The 18,409-nt window shown below is 36.9% G+C and overlaps 1 long non-coding RNA gene and 1 pseudogene across 1 annotated transcript; both read right to left on the bottom strand.

Moving 5' to 3' along the window:
* Positions 1–438: 438 nt before the first annotated feature.
* Positions 439–1,048, bottom strand: LOC148865934 (mitochondrial uncoupling protein 3 pseudogene; annotated as a pseudogene).
* Positions 1,049–11,008: 9,960 nt separating this feature from the next.
* On the bottom strand, positions 11,009–11,503 carry LOC148865933 (uncharacterized). The gene is made up of 2 exons (XR_016109414.1): positions 11,401–11,503; positions 11,009–11,308 (listed from the first exon to the last, which is right to left on the bottom strand). It is a non-coding gene; the product is annotated as an uncharacterized LOC148865933 (long non-coding RNA).
* Between the last annotated feature and the right edge of the window lie 6,906 nt (positions 11,504–18,409).

The following is an 18,409-nucleotide window of genomic DNA, read 5'->3' as shown; positions in this document are numbered from 1 at the left end:
ATTTTTCATGCCACATGCTAGCCTTTTGTTTTGGCCAATGTCTTACTTTTCATTCTTAGAAAAGGCCCACAATAAGAATTTTGTAACCAAATACTTGGGTAGCAAGAATTGAAAACATGAGGCCAACAACAGTGAACTAAACATGGCCAAATTTGTTGCAAGGTAGCTTTGCAATATTGTAACCAAAGTACTAAACTAAATTATGCTGATAACTACCACCAAGGATGGTTATTGTTCTGTGATTTTTTTTTTTTCCTTTTGGTGATAAGTAACTATATTGGCTTCATTAAGAAACACCTTGCTACCCAAGAAAAAAGTGGATAGAAGGCCAAATAGATACAAAGGCAGCTTTTGCTTAAAAAGTTGTTATTTTGCTATGATCATTAAATAGTTAATTGAACTTACAAATGGATAACAAATAAAAGTATTTATCGGAATTTAGAAGGATGAAAAACCTGCTATATATTGGAATTTCTCATATGAACCCCAAAATACAAACTACCAAGGACCAAGCCTTGCCCATGTAGGAAAGACCCCCTTCAACAGTGCACTTAACCCTTCTATTCTCACAGTGTTCACTAAACAATCATAAGAATTCTTATAGATGACTTTAGCCTCCTTGTTTGCAGCTTGGTTCATCATTCTTGTTTTAACTATATCTGTTGGACAACACAAAGCATTTCCTGAAGGTCTAACATAACAGATGCCAAGGTGTGAGCATATATATTGTCATCACAAACCTCACTCTGGGTAATAAAATGCTTTGCATGATCGTAGCAGGCTAACTCCCCCATGTTCACTAAAAATGCCCTTTGAACATTAGGAACAACCCCTCTCCAGAGTCCCCTGAGACATTCTGTGCCTATTATCTTCTTTAAAGAATTAAATGACCCCGTGTACCTCGGCTCACTTGGAGACCATCGGCTTGCATTCTCACCTTAACAAGATCAGCTGGGCTTGTCACAACCTGTAGTTCACAAGGTGATCTAAAAACATTAAACCAAGGTACAATGTCATATTCCTTTGAAAGATCTGTACAATCATGCATTAAGTAGCCACTACCACCAAACCTTAGGGAAGTCTGACCAAATTAATATCCACTCTACTATAAATTAGTATGATCAAATATTTTAATTGCCTAGAAATGTCAAGCTAATTAGACTACATGAATCCTTTAATCAAGATGGTTATTGTTGTTGAATTTGGGTGAATAACACAGTTAATCAAAGTTAAGGTCAAACATTTGACTAATGGCCTCACATCTAGGGTTTCCTTGAAATTGAGTATTTATAGCTTAAGTTTCACGGGCAAGGGTCACATAGTTGACCCCATATAGTCAAGATAAGGCTTCGATGATGATAACCTAGAAAAGTAAAAAAACATAGCGTGGATGCCAAATCAAGTGTTGGAACATAATATCAAGCTATGAATCATACAACATTGGAGCTAATATGTTTAAAGAATCTTTTCCATGAAAAAAAAAAGGTTTTCTTTTTCACTTCCATTCCTTGTGATAATCAAGCTACCAGACACATAAATCCTATGTTTCATGAAAGAGGAAAAACATCAAGGTTTTTGGTTTGTAGGGTCGATATCAATGATGTCAACACTCACACCAAATCAGAAAATCAACTTGCAGATCTGTTTACTAAAGCTTTCAGTTAACTTAAGTAGATTTTATCATAACCAAATTATTAAGGCAGAGGCAACATTGTTATTACAGTGGAGTACATCAGATAGATAGGGTGGTGAGAATTTTTTTTTAATAATTATTTTCCTATTTGGATTTTATGATAAACATTATCGGTTAAATTAGGAACTTTTCATTGTACTGATTGTCTTTGGAGCAATCAGTCATATAAAATGGATAGGAGCTGGATTAATCTTCCAAGGTACCCTTCGTAGTACATAACCTCTCTTCTAGGAATAGATTTCATTATATAGTATTTGGTTTGGTAATATGTTTGTTGTTTAATGCATTCTATAGGGATGGTCTGACATATTTTGAGAGAGTGCAAAAATTTAATGAATTTGCTGTTGTTAATGGATCTCGTGATAATAGAATATCGTGTCCATGTCAAAAATGTGTCAACTCTACATTAGAAGATAAAGAGGAAGTCTTGGGCCATTTATTGTGGAATGGGATGATGTCAAGTTATGCTAATTGGGTTGAACATGGGGAGAAGAAGAATCCTAATGGAAATAATGCACCAAATGTGAATGTTAATATGCATGAAATGTTACGGGATGCTTTTGGAATATCAGACCAAGTGTATTAACAAGTGAATGAAGAAACTGAGAGACCAAATGCATATGCAGGGGTGAGGTCTAATATAGTAGCTAAAGAATATTACAGTTTGTTAATTGATATTGAACAAGATTTGTACTCGGGCTATAAAAAATTCACAAAATTATTATTTATAGTGAGGCTATTTCAGATTAAGTGCCTTTGTGGGTGATTTGAAAAATCGTTTACCATGTTACTTGAGCTATTGAAAGAGGTTCTACCAGAAGGTGAGGTGTTGCCGAGTTCGTACTACGAAAGAAGGAAGATCATAAGGCAACTGGGTTTTGACTATACTAAAATTCATGCATGCCCTAATGATTGCATGTTATACTGGAAGGAAGATGATCACAGAGACACTTGTAAGGTTTGTGGTACTTCTCGATGGGATCCTTCTTACAACACAAATAATGGTAATGAAGAATCTTCATCTAAATGTAAGGGCAAAATTCTAGCCAAGGTTTTACGCTATTTTCCTTTGCAACCAAGACTATAGAAGTTATTTATGTCATCCAAAACTGCTGATTCTCTAGCTTAGAAAACTTTTGATAAAAAGCACCCATCATTTGCATAAGATCCACATAATGTAAGACTCGGGTTGGCAATTGATGGTTTTTGTCCATTTGGAATAATGTCTAGTTCTTATAGCATTTGGCCTATTATGCTTGCCATTTATAATTTACCCCCTTGGATGTGTATGGAGTAGCCATATATGATATTATTTTTATTGATTCTTGGATTGTGTGCACTAGGTAATGATATTGATATATACTTATAACCATTGGTGGAAGATCTCATTGATTTATGGGAAAATGGTGTACTGACATATGATGCATCAAAGAAAGAGTTATTTCCATTACATGCAGTTGTCATTTGAACAATCAATGACTTCCCTATTTATGCTAATGGTGTACTGACATATGATGCATCAAAGAAAGAGTTATTTCCATTACATGCAGTTGTCATTTGAACAATCAATGACTTCCCTATTTATGTTAATTTGTCAAAGTGGTTTACCAATGGTAAACTGACATGCCTTATGTGTTAAAGGGATACTTGTTCACTAAAGTTGAAGAATTGACACAAGTTTTGTTATATGGGTCATTGTAGATTCTTAGATGGAAATCATAGGTTTTGACATGATAAATCATCATTTGATGGTAATGAGGAATGGAGATTAGCACCTATAAGATTATTAGGGAAGCAAGTGATAGATGATGTGCAAGGATTAGAATACACACTTGGGAAGGGAAATAAATCCAATGGTGGAAAAAGAGAAAACGTGGGGACAACTCTAATAATGATAATCATAATGGTGATAAGCACAATTGGAAGAAAATAAGCATATTTTTTAATATGCCTTATTGGGAAAATCTCCTGTTGTGACACAGTTTGGACGTGATGCACATAAAGAAGAATATATGTGATAGTTTATTGGGGACACTATTGAACATTGAAGGGAAGACAAGAGACAACTTAAAAACTCGTCAAAACTTACAACATATGGTCATAAGAGAAGAACTTCACCCTAAATCTGGTTCTTGGCCTGATAGAACCTATTTACCTACAGCATGTTACACAATGAATAAGAAAGAGAAGACTATTTTTTGTCAAGTGCTTGGTAATGTGAAGATTCCAGATGGGCATGCATACAACATTTCACGCTTAGTGCATGTGAATAATAATTACAAGCTTAAGGGGTTGAAGAGTCATGATAGACATATATTGATGCAACAATTGTTTCCCATAGCCATACGGAGGGTGTTACTGAAGAATGTGAGTTTTGTTTTGGTTGAACTATGCAAGTTCTTTAGGGACTTATGTTCAACAGTTACGAAGGGTTATGACTTCGCTAGTATAGAATCCAATATTGCAATAGTACTTTGTCAGTTATAGATAATTTTCCCACCTTCATTTTTTGACATTATGGTACATTTTCCTATCCACCTAGCAAAAGAGGCTAGGCTAACTGGACCAGTTCGGTATCGTTGGATGTACCCAACAGAGAGGTATGCCAATTATATTTAATTTGAACATTTTTTTATTTTATTGATCTATTGATTAAACTATTTTTGCTCATTCTTTATTCATGGATAGGTATCTTCGTATGCTGAAGTCATATGTACAAAATAAAAGTAGGCTAGAAGGATGTATAGCTGAGGGATACATAGTGGATGAGTGCATGACCTTCTATTGTAGATACCTCCAAGGTGTTGAAAATAGAATAAGTAGGCCAATAAGAAATAAAGAGGATGGGCTTCGTGAGCTTGACAAAGGATTTGAAATCTTTGCAGGCATATGCCATGGCATTGGAAGTCCCTCTAATGTTCAACTAGACAAGGAAAACACTTAAGAAAGCACACCTGTATTTGTTAGGCAATTGTGATGCTGTTGGCCCATATATTGAGTAAGTTGACTTGGTTGTTGTATGTTTGAGGTTTTTGATGAATAATTCTCTATTATAACCATGACTCATGTTTACAATTCTATGCAATTGTAGAGAACACATTGAAAAGATTTGTAGAGAGAACCTTAGATCATGACCACATGTTGTGCAGAGAATACACAATAAGAAATTTCCTAATTGATTTATGACCAATTAGGAAATATTTGATGTTAACCAACTAACATGTTTCTGATAAGATATTTGATGTTAATCAACTAACATGTTTCTGATAAGATATCCTTTAAATTTTATATAGATAATGACATTGCGTATTGAGGGAAAGGAACAAATTTTGAACAGTTTGAAATGATTGGCCAGTGGCCCATGCATAGATGCAAAGAGATATAAAGGAGTTGACATAAATGGGTTTAGGTTTCATACAAAGAAACTTGAAGCAAATAGAAAAACCTAAAATAATGGCGTTGTTGTGACTACAAAAACATATAGTTTTTCCAATATACGAGTTATAAACCTAGCTTTAGGTGAAATTGCATATTATGGTGTTCTCTCCGATATCATAGAATTGAATTATTATGAGCATTTGAAAGTAATGCTATTTAAGTGTGATTGGGTTGATGTTGCTCAAGGTAAGGGGATGAAGGTTGACGAATTTGGATTTACTCTTGTCAACTTCAATCACTTGTTGCGTACAGATAAACCATTTGTTTTAGCCTCTCAAGCGGAACAGGTATTCTATGTCCAAGATCCCATTAACTCAAATTGGCATGTTGTTGTCAAGACAAAGCCTAGAGACTTATATGATATGCGTGGGGATGTTGATGCGAATGAAGATAATGGTGAAATTCCAAATGAACCTCACAGTGTACAAAACTTGGCAGACAATATTTCATTAAGTGGTGATGATGTTAGTTAGGATAGAACAGATGCACCCGGTATAGAGCTTGAGCAAGCTTATGATTCCATACAATCAATTGGAGTGGGTGAAGAAGATGGCGATTATATTGAATGTGATGATGCTAACAATAATGATGGGACATTGACAATGATGCCATTAATTTTGAAGATAATGATGAAGATGATTTTGACTAAAGTTAGAGTCAATGTAAATTTTATTGTATCACTAGAAAACAATTAAGTATTATTTTAGGTTGTATAATGCCTTACAAATTCCAAGTATACCGATTTTTTATCTCTGTGCATAATTGGTTAATGGTTTTTTTTTTATCTTTGTGCATATTTTTGTTTCTTTTTCTCTTGAGTGACTGGTGGTCCACTTCCTTTATATTTCTTTCTTTTTCAATTTTAATAAATTAAACTAACCATTTTGAAAATGTGAGACGAACCCACTAGAGGGGATAGAGTGAAGGATTTCCTCTATTTGAGCTGAAGCTGCATTGCTAGGCAACTTGCAATCGATTAAAAGGCTTGCTTGTGCTCCATATATAACAAAGAGTAATGGACCCTTGGACAAAGATAGAGAGAATACCTCAGCTTATATCCAATGGGTCTTCCTTAGTAAACCAACTTTCTAGCCAATCATGGAAAGACCATGAATGATCATCAGCCGATAACAAATGATAGGCAAAGGCTGTAGTGAGTGAGGCATGAGAGGGATGTATGCCCAAATTAGAGAGTCATCCAGTACAAACTGATCAAATTCAGTGTTTAGAGGCAATTAATGGAATAGCAGTGATAACCGGTATTAACAACTCATCACTAATTACATAGTAGTCGTGATATGTTCTATGAGTGGCTGTTTGATGAATTCAGCCACCTTTATGGTGGGAGAAAGCACTGTGTTTGGACACCTGCACTTTCCTTTGAAGTCTAAACCAATAGAAAATGGGAGCCACGGGTCAGATTTGAAATTAATAGATCATCCATTTCCTATAAACGAGGGCGACATTTTAGCGTGCTGGACCACACTTATTGTGAAATTACAACCCAGGTATCTCTCATTCCCTTTCATCATCATCATAGATTTCCTGACCTGACCAACCGCAAAATAATTGAAGAATATTTTTAATATGAGACATATCTCTCATGGTACTTCTACCAAAAATAATTATATCATCCACCGCATAGATTATATGGTTGATACCATCTAATCTAAAATGAAGCCCATGTAGAGTTTTGTTGTCAAGATGATGAAGGACCCGAGAGAGTACATCACATATAAGGGTGTCAATTGGATTGGACTTCCAATCCGGTCCAGTCTAATGTGAGTCCATTATAAATGGACCTGGTCCAATCCATTTTAATGAATATTTTGGACTATTTTTGACTGGTTTAGAGACTGTTCAATCTGTTCAAATTTCTGTTAATTTAGATTGGTCTCAATTCAAACCTGGTCCATTGACACCTATGTTCTTATCTTCTATCAATGGATTAGAAATTGGCTCAATACAATATAAATTCATTATGAATGGACCAGATCCAATCCAATATGTCATATTGGTCCGTCCAATCCGTCCAAATTCAATGTCTTATTGGTTCATCAAATCCGTTCAAATGGATTTTGATTTAGACGGTGTCCAACCCAAAACCAGTCCATTGACACCCCTAATCACATATCAATTCTCATTTATCAGAATAAATATATACAATTTGGAGAGAGTGGACAGCCTTAGATTGCCTTAAACCTCGATTTAGTTTAAATCCTTGAGTTGGCGCACCGCACCATTCAGCAATCAGCACTATTGAGCATCCTCCGTAGAGATACAACTTAGAACAAGTCTGCAAAATGGCTCTGAAAAACCATGTAACTGTAAAACATGTAACAAAAAATTTCACAACAAATGTTCAATGAGAGCTGCATCAGAGCTTCACTATCCATTTACATCCTTTAACCAAGTGATGCTATTTTTTCAGCGATGATGAGATGCAAAGGAATGAAAGAACTTAGCCCCGTTTGGTTTGTGGGAATAGGGGTCTGTTCGAATCGGAATCGGAATCGGAATGGGTTATTCTGATTCTAACTATTTGGTTGAGTGGGATCAGAACCCATTTCCATTCCTGCTGGAATGGTATTCTCCTATTTGAGGGATTGACTATTCCCTGTCCCTCTCTTGGGAATAAAATCCCATTCCTATTGATTTCAATTCTCATTCCTATTTCTGTCTAAACCAAACAGACTATGGAAATTGACGATTCCGATTCTGATTTTAGAGGATTTTGATTCCGACTTCGATTCCAATTTTGTGAACCAAACGTTGCATTGGGAACAGTGGTGCTAAACGTTGCACCGATTCCAATTCCATAATTAAAATTCTGATTCCGTTAAGCGGCATTTGAAAAGACATAAGTGCCCTTCGAGTGTCATCTAATTCTCCTTATCAAACCATCCAAATGTTGACAAAAAATGAACAGTCTCAAATTCTTGGCTCTTCTATTCAAGAAAGCTGAGACCACCTCTCAGTGGCCATTCTAGTGATCCTAACTTCAATTCTTGAATAAAAGAAGCAAAGATTTGGGACTGTTAATTTTTGAATGGTCTATAAGAAAATAGATAATATTAGAAAAACATTTGTATCTTTTTACATACCATTTAATAGCGGGCAGTTAAACGGCAGATACTGAATTGACACGCTTTGAAAGTTTGGAGAACAAAATGGTACTGAATGATGGCACCACATGATTAGAATAAAAGAATGAAATCGCTGAAGTAAACGATTGGATCTAGGGATACCACACCGAGTCTCCATCAGAAATCCAATGTGCGGTTTCTCTGTAAACAGGAGTCTTCTGAGTTGCTGAATTGTCAGGGGACCCCTCTCCACCCTGACAATTCCATGACAGGAGCTTCATTGCAAGGGTGGTGGCAGTTTCGGACCTGCCACCTCAGTCCTTGCGTGAACATCAGCTTCTGGAGGGGAGTTTCGTCGAGCTATATATATCTTCTTGAGATTGGGTTCTACTGATAGAGAGTTGATTATATTCGAGAGGTTCCGGCAACAATTATCCGCTTTCGGCTGACATTGAGGCATAGAAGCTTGACCACAAACCCTCACGAACAAGATCATCATCAGCAGAATTATTGGTAGAGTCCAGAACACAAGCAAGCCGGAGAGTGTAATACACCGGTCGAAACAGTGACATTCAATGGAAAAATGTGAGTAGATCGATAACAGATCTAGTATTAGCAGGTGGAACAACTTCACCGTTCAACAATTTGTAAGGAACAGATTGTTGAAGGGGACTAGATATTAATATCCATATGAATCTTCAAGCGAATAAATTTGCTCCACTTCGAGGATTCCTGTAATGAAGGACCATAAGGTTTACCCATCTTGGAACCAATATTCATGGCTGCCGAAGGTGTCAAATATCCAACTGGAAGACCCATTAAGGACACCCAAAGATCCACAGAAGATAAAGAATAGCTTTCTCAGGCGTCTTTTCTGGCACCACCTTCTCAATTACAATAATATCGTCATTGTCAAACAACCATGCATGCATGGCCCCTTTTGCATAAGTTGATCTCTATCTGGGATCGATACATGTATTTTCCATGATTTGCTAACATTTCCTTAAAACCTGTAACTGTAATAGATTTGTCTTATAAACTCGACAAACCAGACTCCGTTGCCAATCATCGAAAGGTACAGCATCGTCCACATCCGCTTCAACTGGGTCTTGAAGAGAGGGAGAGTAAGTAACCTAGATAGTTCGTGTAAAGTTTCGTCTTCCTACATTCAGAGAACTAGAAATGTACACCAGTTTTTTATATTAACGGGGAAGAAGAGGAAGAGCAAATAGTAGTAAGGAAACAACGAAGAAATCTATATCAACATTTTGACAAATAAACCCAAAAATAACTAATAAGGGGTGAGCAAAAAAATCGAAAACTGAACCGATCAAAACCAAACCGAAAAATTGGTTAACCGAACCAGTCAGTTCGGTTTTGGTTCAGTGTTTTGAAAAAACTGAAGGTACCGGTTCAGTTTAAGTTAACCAATATAGAAAATTGATGGTTAACCAAACTGACCAGTATATATATATTTCAATATATTTTGTATATATTTATGTATATATATTATAAATTAATAAATATTCATTATATATAATTAAATATATTTATAATATATGATTTATTATTTATTATTTAAAATATAATATTTTATATATATTTATAAATTTTTATTATATATTTATATATATTTTTTAATATATATTGTAAAAATTAAAAACCGACAAACTGAACCAATAATTAATTGAACTGGTCAACTAGTTAACCAATTAGCTTTGGTTCAGTTTTGGTTACCGGTTTTTCAAAAACTGATAGTACCGATTCAGTTACAAAAAAAGGCCACATAGGGTTGGGTTTGGATGGACCCGAGCTTGTACTAAACCTGATCGATCCAAGCTTGTACTAAACCTGACCTGAAGGTCCTGAAATGCAAAACTTGATTTAGGTATTACTTTGAATTAACCCGGTCCATTGGGGTGAATCAGTGCAAGTTTGAGACTTAACCCAACCCATGACAATTTTATATAGGAGGAATTTGACAATATTGTAGATGTTTGGCATCAATGTCATTGCTTCAGAGATATTTTCTGAGAAAATGGTGTTGTATGCATAAGGATCTGTTGCGCCATTTTCTTAGAAAACAACTCCTTTTTTTTTTTTTGTTTGGCATCAATGCTATTACATAGGCTGTTTTTTGGGAAAACAACACCGGTTTTGTTTGGCACCAGTGCTATATAACCGTTTTCAGCATTGGTCTATATTATCCAAAGCCCATTGATGTCACGTCATTGTACTACTGGCAGCAATAGGCTGTTTTCTGAGAAAACATTGTATTTGGCATTTCTTTAAACCACACTTTCCCGATTTCCAAGGTGTGGTCTAGAGCACTGTTTTTTTTTTTGGAAAAATGATATCAAATAAGAAGCCGTTTTCTGAAACACCACTTTTTTTGACATGGCACCGATGTGGCACCGTTTTCGCAGAAAACAGCATCCATGCCAAACACCACTAATGTGAATAGTTTTGTTTTCTAAAACATAAACAGCTGTCATGTCAACAAACTATACATTATTACTGACGTGGCAATTGTTTTTGTTTTAGAAATCAATACCATTTGTATCGTGGAACACCTTGTGTAAAATAGGAGTTCAAATCAACCCCCCACAAGACTGTCCCAACAACGTCCCATATCACATCCCGGTGTGTATTGGAAACATCTTCCGATAATAATATTAAGAATGATGATATCATCATCCGAAGATGATCCCAATACATGATAGGAATGTACTGTGGAACATTGTAGGGGCTGATTTGGTGTAGTAAAACAGCCCATATTATCGTAGCAAGGTAGAAATAGGAAATAAGTATCATATTATTTTATTAATAAATATCGATCCATTAGGGTATATAGGGTAGGGAGAACTATTTATTAATCATAAGCTATGGTTGGGGTTTAATTAGGTTGGGTGGAGCAAGGTTTAAAAACAATAGCAGCGCCGGATGATGAATCCTTTACAGCGGCCATCACGGAAATGTTCTTTTTGGCACACAGTTGCGCAGTTTTTGCTGTATAAACATATGCCCTTGAATAGTTTACTCTTGGACCAGCATATTCTGGCATCCACAGCCGCATTTATCACCATCATTTCTGTAAAGGAAAGCATAGAACGCTAAACATAGTTAGTCCATAAATCAGATTTCAAAGAAAATGATCTGAGAACCAAGGAGACAGAGACATACGATTGATGAGGAGCAAGAGGAGAAGCAGGAAGAATAACAATTTACTAATAAGAGGCTTTTTTTTCCATGACTCTTTATTTTGCCTAACTTTTCAGCTATCAATAAAGACCTTCTCCCCCCTACCATCTATATATTGAGATTGCATTGATTAATGTAACGTAATCAATGGAGAGAGAGCAAGAAATTAAAGGTTATTACAAGTGGCTATCTCATTAACACTTGCTTGACAAGTGTGAACCATTATTAATTTCTAGGGCTTTAATTTAATCTCCTCTTTGTTATATATTGCTTTATCTTTTGTGCTTTTATTTGTTACTATTTTGATTCTTTAACGAGGCTTTAGTTTTAAATGTAGGTTTGTTAGGTTTTAATGAATCTATCAAACTAAACAAAAAAAAAAAAAAAAAGAAGTTGGTAGCTTTTCAAAGATACAATTTCTTTCTCTCGCTAACTAACTGAAATATTATTGCGGGCCTCCCCTTTGAAGTTTGTTGAGTAAGGTTATATATATATACAAATACGCATGAATTCTGCATAGGGCAACTAGTAAATTTGTACGTGATAATTTCATATAATAATAATAATTTTAATATCCTTATTAGAATCCAATAAAAAAGATAAATAATTTGTTATCAATATTGAATTTATGTCTTTTGATGATAATAAATTCATCGACAGTACTAATGTATTTAAAATACAAGTGTTTAAATGGACTAAGTATTGATTAAGAAGAAGAAAGGATTCTTTCATAAAGAAGATGGAGAAAATCAAGTTCAAAGGATCTTCTCTTGAAGAATTTGATAACATCAAACTCAAAAGCTTAATTATTTCTTCATCTTTTATATGACTTGATGTAATGAGTTGCAATGTTCACTATAAGGATTTATCTCAGGCCTACCTTGTTAGCACACAACTTTAGAGACCAATGGTTAGGGCTTCGTGCTTTTTAGAGTTCAACTTAACTGAAAAAGCCAAAAATCAAGTTCGGAATCTTAAAGAGTTAATTACTTGAGTCCTCTAGAAAGAACTATTGTGAGTAGTTGACTACTTTAAGATAGATAGTCAACTGATTGTGATAGTTGACTACTTTAAGATTGATAGTTGTTTGGTTGTGATAGCTTACACTAGGGCATACTAAATAGTTGATTACCTAAGTTTGATAATTGACTATTAGAAAGCAAAGATCTAGATTGTGAGCGAGAGTCGACTATTTGGCCTTGCTAGTCGACTCTCAGAAGATTCTATTAGAGCTAAACTTTGGTAGCTGAAGCAGTCAACTACTAAGGATTGATTGTTGACTACTTTGCACAAGTCTTATTTGACACCTCTCTATTTTTTAATGTTTGACGTCTTTAACGATTCTTTCCTCTTCTGGTAAACCATGGAACTTGCTAAAAATCATCCCTAAACATCTCCAATAGAAGAACAAGTTGTTTGCAACAGCTCCATAATGACCATATGAATTCTTCCATTGATTGAGTATAAATAAGCAAGTTTTCTGGTGAAGAAGAATAAGAAACCAAGTGAGGAAAAAGTTACAAGAAAAAAATGAGAGCAAAAAGCAAGAGAAAAAGTTTAAAAATAGATTTTGAGCTTAAAGAGTGTTATCTTTGTGAAAAAAAGAGAAGAGAAACTTAAAATCTATTCAAGTGTTAAAGCTCTAGCTTTACTTGTACAAACTTTGCATCTAAATAGTTTAATTGTATTTGTATATTTGAGACTTTGTGTTGATTGAAGCTTATATCATATCAAGTCTCTCCTCACATATGATATGAGACATAAGAGGAGAAAGAGAACAAAAGCAATGTCAAACAGAACATATCTTTAAAAAATTTAACTAGTGGCAAGGAAGAACAAAATGGTGACTATAATGATGAAGATGAAGAAATTACTTTTTTATGAAGAAGAATTGCTTTGCTATGAGTGTAGAAATTCTAAACATCTCAGATTTGAATGCCCAAGCCTTATGAGAAACTTCAAAGAAAAAGAGGTAGGTATTGAAAACAACATGGGATAATTCAAACTCGAGTGGAGAAGAAACATGATAATTAATTTAAAAGCAAATTTTTCATGATGGCAAAAGAATATGTGGTAAATTCTAACTCAGCTCTTTGAACGGCGATTTCTTTAAAAAGGAACTCCAATAAGCCTTAGAGGAGTTGTTGAAGAAAGTAATATCTTAACCATGAAAAATAAAGAACTTAGGAGTATTACAATGCAAGCTAGGAGTTTGAAGCAACAAAATATAGGTTTTGCTACTTCAAGCCTTAACCTGAAGTCTAAAGCTCAAGAACTAAGAAAGGAAAGTACCAAGCTCAAAAGTGAGAAAGAAGACTTGTAAAAGGCTATAGAAATGTTCACTAGTGGGACCAATGGTTTTAACAAGATGCTTGGTAAATAAAATTTGACTAGTGATAAAAGTAATTTGGGTTAGTTTGGGTTACACTTATTCCCTTAGGCATCCCAATCTTAGGACCAGGTTCGTAAGTGGTAAAGCTCAGAACAAGCAAATTTTGCACCTATTGATCTAAAAGAGGAATGTTTCCCATTACATCGAAGGACCCATGAAGAATATAGGAACTAGATTATATATTTGATTGATTGTTGTAGTAAACATGAATCTCAAGAATGAGGAAATGGTTCTTGGATAGCAGGTGCTCATGGCATATGATTGGGAATCCATCCATTTTCAACTTGTTAGAGCCCAAGAGTGAAGTACATGCCACCTTTTATGACAATAGAAAAGGGAAGATAGTTGGAGTTGGCTTAATTAGTAACTCCTTTACCTCTGTTATAGATAATTTTCAACTTGTACATGGGCTTAAACATTATTTGTTAAGTCTTAGTCAGCTCTATGATAATAACTACAAAGTTTGATTTGAATCAAATCATTGCTTTGTTAAGGATAATAAATCAAATGAATTGTCTAGTAGGCTCTAGAGTAAACAATGTTTATCTTGTTGATTTTGTTGGATTAGAAAATGATAATGTAAGATGCCAAATTGCGTTGGAAGAAAATTCTTGGTCGTTATGGCATAGAAGAATCTAGTGGAAGGTCTCTCCAATCTAAAATTTTCTGAAGATAAAATTTGTGAAGCATTTCAACTTAGGGAACAAATAAAGGCATTAGTCATACATAAAAAGCATTTGTCTACATCTAGACCCCTTCAACTACTTCATCTAAATCTCTTTGGATCCATGAAGACTATTAGTCTAGGAGGAAAGTCATATTTTAGTAGTGATGGCTGGTATTTTTTCAAGTACACATGGAAAATACTTCTAACCCATAAAAGTGATGTAATAAAACACTTTAAATCTTTTATCAAAAGAGTTCAAAATAACAAGGAAAGTAAAATATGCAAAGCTAGAACCATAGAAGTGAGTTTCAAGACTTGGATTTTTATAAGTGTTGTGATGAACTAGGAATCACTCACAACATTTCAGCACCTAGGATTCCTCGACAAAATGGAGTAATATAAAGGAAAAATAGAACACTCCAAAAAATGGATAAAACTATGCTAAATGAACATAATCTACCTAAATATTTTTGGGCTGAAGTAGTGAATACTTCTTGCTATAATAGAGATATTTAAACCTTTTCTTGGAAAAACTCCTTATGAGTTTTATAATGGAAAGAACCCCATATAGGATGTTTCAGTCGTTAGGTGTAAATGCTTTATTTTGAATACAAACATAGGTAGGTTTGATGCAAAATCAAATTTAGGCATGTTTCTAGGTTACTCCTTGACTAGTAGAGCTCACCTAGTCTTTAACAAAAGAATTATTATAGTGGAAGAATCGGTAAATATAACACTTGATGAAATTAAACAAGTAATCCCTAGCAGGAGTCAAGATGAAGAGAAAGATTTAAGCATGGAACTTCAAAAACTTGTGATAAAGGAAAAGGAACTCAAGTGATGATGAATAAAGAAGTAGCATATCAACTTCCACATGAAAATGATTGGAAATATAACAAGGATCACCCTAAATCTCAAATAATTGGAGATCCAACAATAGGTGTGAGAACTAGAATTGGTGCTAGAAAAAAAAGAAGTCAATATGTCTATTCTATCTCAAGTTGAACCAAAGTCAATAGAAGAAGCCTTAAAAGAATAATTTTGGGTAGAAACCTTGAATGAAGAACTTGGACAATTTAAAAAGAATAAGGTATGGAAATTAGTTGAGAGACCTACACACCAACAATGATAGGAATAAAGTGGGTTCATAGGAACAAATTAATTAAATGATACTACAACAACAATTACTAAGAAAAAAGCAAGATTAGTTGTAAAAAAGATAAAGCAAAGATGAAGGAATTGATTATGATAAAACATATGATCTTATAGCTAGATTAGAGTCCATTAAGATGTTATTAGCTTTTGCAAATTAAAAAAGAATATTAAGTTATATCATATGGATGCCAAAAATGCCTTTCTGAATGGATTAATTAATGAGGAAGTATATGTGGAACAACCCCTTGGCTTTGAAAATAAAGACTTTTTAAGTCATGTGTGTAGACCATAAAAGGTGATGGAGGGTGATTTGACCCGACCTCATCATAAGAGGATACGTGGACGTGACTCAACTTAAGTGACAACTCAGCACGACCAGTCTGCCAAGATCCAGCGTGGCAGCTCGGTACCAGATGACACTCCGATTACCCCAAGCTAAGATTCTTCCAAGGAAGCACCCCGAGCTAAGATTCTCCCAAGACAGGAATCTCCCGAGCTCAAAGGCACTTCGGGTTGAGCTTGGGAGCCTCCTAAGTTAGAATAAATTTACTCTTGCCCAAACCTAAGTAGGCCACCTCGGGTAAAAGCACCTTGATACGGCATCTGCAGCTCGGCACAGGGTAGCTCGGTACAAGGCAGCTCGACGTATCACAAGAAGATCTCTTGTCTGACAACCGTACCTGCCAAATCTGGAGACTGCACCCACATCTCTTGCCAGGCGGCATCGTGCCTGCCAACCGTGAGAGGTGTCCCCCGCCTGGCGGGGTTGTACTCTGCAATAGTTACTTGTGCAACCTTGGCAAATAACGGCTGCGGTAGAGAATCAGAGGCAGTTATGCCTGATTTGACAGGACACCGCTATATAAGAGCTCTGACCCCCAAAGAGCAAGGGTATTGCAACTTGTGTGATCTGCACTCTAGCCCTTTTATTTTTCTCTACAACTTGTGTGATTTGACCCGACCTCATCATAAGAGGATACGTGGACGTGACTCAACTTAAGTGACAACTCAGCACGACCAGTCTGCCAAGATCCAGCGTGGCAGCTCAGTACCAGATGACACTCCGATAACCCCAAGCTAAGATTCTTCCAAGGAAGCACCCCGAGCTAAGATTCTCCCAAGACAGGAATCTCCTGAGCTCAAAGGCACTTCGGGTTGAGCTTGGGAGCCTCCTAAGTTAGAATAAATTTACTCTTGCCCAAACCTAAGTAGGCCACCTCGGGTAAAAGCACCTTGATACGACATCTGCAGCTCGGCACAGGGTAGCTCGGTACAAGGCAGCTCGACGTATCACAAGAAGATCTCTTGTCTGACAACCGTACCTGCCAAATCTGGAGACTGCACCCACATCTCTCGCCAGGCGGCATTGTGCCTGCCAATCGTGAGAGGTGTCCCCCGCCTGGCGGGGTTGTACTCTGCAATAGTTACTTGTGCAACCCTGGCAAATAACGGCTGCGGCAGAGAATCAGAGGCGGTTATGCCTGATTTGACAGGACACCGCTATATAAGAGCTCTGACCCCCAAAGAGCAAGGGTATTGCAACTTGTGTGATTTGCACTCTATCCCTTTTATTTTTCTCTACAACTCTCCCTTTCAGCTCTCAGCTTTCTCTCCCAGTTACTAACTTAAGCATCGGAGTGTTCCCGTCGGGTGAGCTCCCCGGGATCCCTTCATCTTCTTTTTCACAGGTGCTTCGTCCGCCGCCAGCTAGGAGTGACCAGGTCGCACATCATCAATTGGCGCCATCTGTGGGAAACGCTTCGAAAAGCCTTCTTCCACCAAACTCTGCAACTTTAGTTTCCATGGCTTCCTCCAGCAACGCCGAACGCAACACAAAAATGAGTGTTGCCGGGGAGCAACTTCTGGTCCCAGCAGTATGCATCAGATAGTTCACCATCCCCCTCTCTGCGGATGGAGTTCCTGGTCTGAATGTGCCTCAGATAATGGCACCTGTGAACGCTCCACTCCCCTCCACGGTAGGAGCAACTTTCGCTGAATCCTTCATTATTCCTCCGGTGACTGGCCAAAACCAGCTTGAAGACCTGGTGCATTGCATGCGAGCTATGCAGGCCCAAATGCAACAGTTTCAATAGTTTCAGCTGTATCAATAGCAAGTGTTGCACCAAGTCTATCAGCACCAGTATCAATAGTAGTTTCTACCACTGCCCCAGAACCAGCAACAAGTTCCTCCTCGACACCCCACTGCACAATAGGCCAAGCCCCGCCGTCGTAGCGAGCAACCCCCCCACTGGGGAGAGACCTCCCAAACTCAGAACCCTCTTGGGAGTCAGGTCTCATCCTGCGGGAGGGAAAGACAAGTCACTCCCCCCACCTCGCAACATGTAGTCAGGTCGAGGGACTCTCAGCCAACCAGGCCCGCATCACCTCGGCCTTCGCAGTTCAAGATCCCACTCGTTGAGAACCAGTTTGAAGTCCTAGCTGTAGATTATAGATAGGGCCCTTCGGTCTACAGCCATCGGCAACAGTCCGAGCCCCTTCCTGGGCTTACCGTGCTCGGTAACACAGAGTCCAGCAGCACTAATGCAGAGCCAACGAAGAAGTAGCAGAGATGTCGCCAAGCTCGCCGAGCTACAGCCCAGCGCCTGCCCAAACTCCCTAAAGAAGAGGCGAATTCGGGAGCAGTGAAGACCACCCCGCTCCTCTCAGTACCATCTCCTCTGGCTCCCAAACTTCTGGCCATCCAAATGCCCAAAGACTTCAAGGTACTTCCCCTGGACAAGTATGATGGGTCATTCAACCCGAATGATCATGTAGAT

Source organism: Nelumbo lutea, chromosome 3 (genome assembly GCF_056320005.1).
Source record: "Nelumbo lutea isolate HS-2025 chromosome 3, American lotus-T2T, whole genome shotgun sequence".
NCBI classification, from domain to species: Eukaryota; Viridiplantae; Streptophyta; class Magnoliopsida; order Proteales; family Nelumbonaceae; genus Nelumbo; species Nelumbo lutea.
Note: the sequence above shows the minus strand (reverse complement) of the source record. Positions and strands in the feature narration are given on the sequence as shown.